Here is a 6,263-nt window from a genome sequence, read left to right as displayed (position 1 = left end):
CTGTCTTTGTTCCCTGTGTGAGACAACGCTCATGTGGAGGTGGACGTACGAAGGGAAAATATCAATACAACATTGAGCCGCAACGCACTGGTGTGGTACGAGATAGTGTCAGTTGTTCTGTGCAAAATTATTAAACATATATGTGCAGTCTAAGGATTGACATCGGGTACACTTCCATACAGATAGGGAGCAACAGGAGCTAGCTAATTGCCTTCTGCTTCGAGACCAGCGAAGTTTGGGGCGCAAAGATACAGAACGGAAGGAATATTTCATTTAGATGTACGTATACTGGAGCTTCAACAGAACCAATGTTCCCTTTAAGCCGCGCAACAACGCTTTGGTTTCATACTTTCAGTGAATAAGAAAACCTCTCCAGGGCAGTTAATACAATGCAAATGAATTAGATATATTATGTTACGTTATTATATTATACTGAAACTAAGAAGAGTTTCATCTAAGCACCATCTGAACTCTTCTAAGAAGACTTAAGGGGTGATATAGGATATGCGGTCAAAAACGATTCCTATACATACTTTGTTGACACTTGGTAACATATTTTACACGGACTGCCCAACATCAAGCGCTCCTTCTCACTGGCAGGATGCCATATACAAAATGACTACCTCCGTTGGAGTGTTTTTCATATTGTTTTATTTTATTTGCCCCCCTTGTGACTGCGTTGGGAACCGGCAGCAGCGATGTTAAGTATTGTTGGCTGGGAATGATCTGTTCAGACTCCTCTGTTTGATCCTCAAAAGTAACTCATTAGTTCCAAGCAATCTGCCTCCTTTTCCAGTGTCCATTTACTCCTGTTCGCTTCTTCCACCCAGCCGCCGGGAGGGGCGGGGGGAATGGTTGGCTTAGTTACCCAGCTTAAGGCGAGCAGAGTGGCTGAAATTGCTCACTTACATAACATATGTTTCACACCATACAAATGCTAAAGACGATTTGTCAAATCAAAGCAGGACTTTGCTTTTTTATTCTCTCTATTGCTTGGAAGCAATACGGGAAGTCAAGCATCTGTGTAAGCTCTCAGCCGTACAGGAATGGTCCATTATATATATATATATATATATATATATATATATATATATATATATATAACATCCGAGTTCCGACCGTGTTACGTTCTGACAAAATGGTCGGAAGTCAAACGGTCCTAAATCGAAAAGCATTCAAAATGGCTGACGCGAGGTTTATACAACAGGATAGTATATGATGTCAATATGTTGTTTTTAAGTAACAATTTCTATTGAATACTATTATATACCAAAATGTTGACGGTTCATTCATAAATCTTATAACTTTTAGAGTTATTTTAATCATTTTATATTTCCTATAATCGATCTTTATTATTGTGTCGCACGCTTTATGCTAACCCAAATACGCATGGCTTCCCACACATGTGAGCTTTCCAAAAACGGAGAAGCCAGAAGAGGTCACCTGTCGCAAAGAGGTGTCGGTGCTGACTGTGAGCCCGACGCGGCGTTTGCATTGCGGCGATCCCACCCGCTCGAGCGCCGAGGCGTCGGTGGACACCTCCCCCTAATTATTGTACGCGTTGTGATGTCACGAGAGGCTGTGTCCTGGAGGGCAAATACATCCCCCTAAGATGGCTCCACCCAGAGAGAGTCTTGGCCCCACCTGGTGGAAGGCAGCAATTAAACCCACACACCTGCAGCTGATCAGGGCTTGATTGGAAAGCAGGGCTCTTAAGGCAGAGAGCCTCTGAGTGTGCAGCTTGGGGAAAGACAAGCTCGATTGCTGTGCTCTGTGGAGAAGTTGATTGCTGCGTGGAACTCATTGCCAGTTGGGACCACACGACTGGACACTGGATTTGAACCTAGCTAAGGTGGCTAGGCTACATGACGAGGACGTCAAGAGGGGTGAGGCCTAGAGACTCTTGTGAAGAACTCCGTCTTCAGTTTTACCTCAGAAGAGACTTCATTTGGATTTAAGTAGCAGAAGAGACTTTATTTGGATTTAAGTAGCAGAAGAGACTTTATTTGGATTTAAGTATCAGAAGAGACTTTATTTTGACAAGTATTGGAAGAGACACTATTCGAACCTTTGTTGCTTGTGAATTCCCCCTGGAACCCTTGATTAAAACCTTTTGTTTGTATCCAAACCTGTCGTCCATTGCACTTCTTTTCCCGTCCCGCTGAGAGCTCGCCTCTCATGATATCACAGCATTTATTAAGAAACAGTTATTTTGTAATCTTGTAATCCTTTCGGGATTGTTCCGTTTTTGCACCACCGTGTGCGAGTTGCTTTTCGCCATTGTTGGGTTTCACATTGCCCCTCCCCACTCGTTGTTTTTGGCATTCTTTATTTTTCATCATTCCCTTAGTCCTCTTTTTGGGACCAGCGCTTTGTGTTGTCTCTTAATAAATCATCCTGCACGGACCTCTGTCCCTGTCACTTACTTGATGATCCAGATATTCAATTTCGCTACGACGAGTCGGCTGCTCGCTTCCTCGTTCGGAATGTGACAGATCAAGAGCAAGATGGACCATCTCGAGTCTTTTATTCGACCAAATGCATCGCAAACACGCTGCGGAGTTCAACAGCGTTTCTGGCTGGAGTGGTGGCAGCCGTAGAATTAAAAAAATAAATTAAAAAAAAGGTCTGGCGGTCGTGGTCGTAAACGGGTTATCGTAACTCGCGCCGGTCGTAAATCTGACGTGACCTGTATGTATCTATATATTAATATATATATATATATATTATATATATGTATACACACATATATATATATATATATATATATATATATAGATAGATAGATACTAGAGGTTTCAAATAAAGATACTAGAGGTGCCCAACATCAGCTGCTGGTTGACAGAACAGTTGCACAAGACTGCAGGTCCCGACATACCAACCTGTGCACAGCCTGGATTGATTACAAGAAAGCGTATGACTCGATGACACACACATGGATCACTGAATGCTTGGAGTTGTATAAGGTCAACAGGACCCTGAGAGCCTTCGTTGCAAACTCAATGACGATGTGGAAAACCACACTTGAAGCCAATGGCAAGCCACTAACGCAAGTGTCTATCAAATGTGGCATATACCAAGGTGATGCACTCTCACCACTGCTGTTTTGCATAGGACTGAACCCCCTCAGCCAGATAATCGCCAAGACAGGCTATAGATACCGCCTCAGAAATGGAGCTACGATCAGTCACCTCCTATATATATATATATATATATATATATATCAAAACATCTGTGCGGAGTATGGACTGGAAACCCCAAGGTCAAAATGGGAAACACCTCCCAAGGTAGTCGAGAGAATGACCGAGCAAAGATCCTGTGGGACTACTGCGCAGAACCTTCAAGCTTCCTGGCCTCTGGTAGAGGACCCGAGCTAAAATTGGGGACAGACATCACCCATGGGGGGTGAGACGAGGAATTTATACAATGGGTGGGGCCTCGGTTTACGAACACCTTACCTTCGAACTTTTCGGTTTATGAACGTTAAATTTATGAAAATTAAACCTTGGCATGAGCACTACTTTTCGCGATACACATTCCCCACCACGGCTGGCGGAGTAATCTTTGGCGGAAGAACACAAAAGCATACGACCGAACAGAATCCCAGCCGGCCGGCCCACCTTTCCACACCCCCTTTCTCTCCTTTCTCTGAATGCAAACGTTGATCGTCATGGGACCGAAAAAGACATCACCACAGGCTCGTATTCAGCCGACGAAGACACAAAACAAGATTACAGTCGAGGAGAAAAAGGAGATACAGTAAAGTGTCGTTATATCGATATTCAAGGGAGTCCGAAAAAATATCGATATAACCGGGACTATCGATATATCCGACCCTGTTTGCATGTAATTTTCTCCGTGCGTGCATAGAAATAGTATCGATATAACCGGGACTATCGATATATCTGATATCGATATAACGAGACTTTACTGTAATTGAAAAACGCGAACGAGGTTTGCGTTTGTGTGATTTAGCGGCCCAGTACGGATATGCAAAATCAACCATTGCTACCATCCCTCGCAACAGAGAAGCCATCAAAGGTGTGTCTGTTGCAAAAGGTGCACACACACAGACACGCACGAATGATCGCACACACACACACACACACACAAACATTACACACGCACACAAAATCACAGGGACATACACTCATACACATTGTCGTAACGATGGATTTGTTATAATTATATAAAATACTCTATGGGTCCTGTAAAATACTAATTAGGAATAAGTGTAGGTTTAAGGACCCCTGCTTCTGTCTCACAGCAAACTGCCAACATTAACAGAATTGACACAAACACACACACACACACACACAGTATACATTCATGCCTGTTGTACTGTATGCACACAATAGCCATCGATTAGTCTGTTTTTGTCTGTTGTATGGGCACATTTCGACGCAGAATATCTTTGCAATTCAAGTACATAGCTCTATGGCACATTAGTGTGGATTGCACTTGGAAGGCCACAAAGGGACTAACTAAAGCCTGATAACAGAAAAAACATGAATGTTGCTTTGAGTGTTAACTCAGACAGAACTAAAAAAGTTCTGACTGGAGTTAAAGCTGCCACACGGGGACAACGATCAGCAGGTACTTGGGCAAATCAGCTCAGTCACAATGAACAGTCCCCATGATCGCAAAGCTTGCTGTTTGCATTGCGCGATTCCCACTGTTTTCGACATTTCATTACCATCACATATTCGCTGAAATGGGACAGAAAGGTGAGTGCTGCTCTTATTTTTTATGATGTTGTGTAACATTTTTTTTTTTTTTTTGCCAAACGAACTTATTCAAGAACCATTGCCTCTTTTCTTTCGGTGTTTTCTTTCTCTTGGTTGAAGCTGTCATGATCTGGTTGGCGACCAACGGGGGGCGCTGTCGGCCCCGCCTGCACCTGCACAGGTCCTGGTCGTCCCGATCAGATTGGCGACCATTGGGTAGCGACGTCAGCCCTGCCTGCAGCCTCGCAGGTGCTGGTCGTTATAATCACTGTCACTTAAAAGGACACCCGGCACGACCATCCGTTGTCGGTTCATTGTTTGCTGCTTGTTTGCTGCATGCATTTGTATGTGTTTGTTTAACCTTGGCGGACTTTTACTTTTAGTCTTCTTTTGATACTTTGTATTTTTCCATTCAGATGATTTTGATGTTTTACATTTTGTTCCTGCTGACTTTATTTTAATACAATTTGTCAAACAACCTCCTGCTGCTTCCTGCCTGATTTTTGGGATCCGCACCCGCCATCACCACCTCGCAAACCGTGACAGAATGAACCGACCAACCATCGGATCCCGCAGGTACATCGGACCCATCTCATTTCCACCCTGTGCCTGGCAAAGCTACGTCCACGTTAGCCCGTGCCTCGTCGAGTTTGAATTGCGTCACTCGACGAGCCGTAACGTCCACGTAAACGTCCGGCCGAGACCTCCTTCCAGGTGGCCGTCCAAGGTGACACTGGGTGACTGGCAATGCACGCCCACGTCCAGCCACGCTGTCGTTGTTCATGACGGATTGAGTCTCATCCACGACGAGCCGTGCAACGTCCGTGTCAACGTCAGTCCGAGACCCCACTCACCGCTGGATCACGGAGCGGCTCTGGACTGGTCTCGTTCCCCCGGTGCCGGGCAGTTCACGTCGGCGTCCGGCCGAGACCTGGTCCCATACGGCCGTACGGGGTGCCATTCTGCGCCTGGCAGTTCGACGACCACGTTGAGCCATGCGCCGTCGCGTGAACGTGCGAGAGGGATCGCACTCACGCCCACGACGATCCGTGCCGCGTCTTCGTCCACCCCAAGCCGCCTGCAACTGGCGATGCACTTGTGATCATGTGTACATAAGCTTCGACTTCTTCATCCAGTTTAGCCTTCGAGTGCTCTTTTGGGTCAACAGCTCTGGATAGCGTGTCAGCTGTATACATCAGTTTTCCAGGGGTGTATGCAACCTTTACTGAGTAATGTTGCAGCCTGATCATCATTCGCTGTATACGGAGTGGACAGTCATTTATTGGCTTTTGAAACAATGCTATTAAGGGCTTGTGATCAGTCTCCACGCTGATTTCTTGTCCTGACACAAATTGATGAAATCTCTCACAGGCATACGTAATGCTGAGCAGTTCTTTTTCAATCTGTGCATAACGTGTTTCCGGATCCGTCATCGAACGTGATGCATATGCTATTGGTTGCCAGTCTTCATGTTTTTGTAGAAGTACTGCACCAAACCCACTCTGTGATGCATCCGATGATATTTTGATTGTTTTT

Source organism: Hippocampus bargibanti, linkage group LG05 (assembly GCF_051943395.1).
Source record: "Hippocampus bargibanti isolate YZ-2025 linkage group LG05, ASM5194339v1, whole genome shotgun sequence".
Taxonomy (NCBI): Eukaryota; Metazoa; Chordata; class Actinopteri; order Syngnathiformes; family Syngnathidae; genus Hippocampus; species Hippocampus bargibanti.
This window is presented reverse-complemented; position numbering follows the sequence as displayed.